This window comes from Pteropus alecto, unplaced genomic scaffold (genome assembly GCF_000325575.1).
Source record: "Pteropus alecto unplaced genomic scaffold, ASM32557v1 scaffold22, whole genome shotgun sequence".
NCBI classification, from domain to species: Eukaryota; Metazoa; Chordata; class Mammalia; order Chiroptera; family Pteropodidae; genus Pteropus; species Pteropus alecto.
The window spans coordinates 3,070,998-3,071,305 of record NW_006434839.1 but is presented as its reverse complement, the minus strand read 5'-3'; the positions used below and the strand labels follow the sequence as shown (position 1 = coordinate 3,071,305).

General features: G+C 41.2%; 1 protein-coding gene across 1 annotated transcript in view; it reads right to left on the bottom strand.

The window, feature by feature from the left end:
• Nucleotides 1-308, bottom strand: part of KIAA1549 (KIAA1549 ortholog) — a 119,734-nt gene that overhangs the window by 18,780 nt on the left and 100,646 nt on the right. The window lies entirely within an intron of this gene.

The window sequence follows — 308 nt, the reverse complement described above, 5'->3', positions numbered from 1 at the left end:
AGCGTCGTGGCGATCGAAGACGGAACTCTCTCTGGGGCCCGAAGGGAATGTAACGGTTTTCACTGGCATGAAGAAAAAGGCTTACCACAAGAATTTCTAAAATGACGACCGAGGGATGTGTATGACCTCTCATGGGGGCAAAAATTTCGAACCAGGAGAAAAGTGAAAACATTCGACAATCATTGATCTGGCAAAACCCAACAATCAACTATCTGAAATGCATTTCCATACCTGGAAGTATACTTTTTTTTTTTTTTTTAATTGAAAGCCCTTAACCAACCCTAAATGATATCCCCAAGCCTATATAC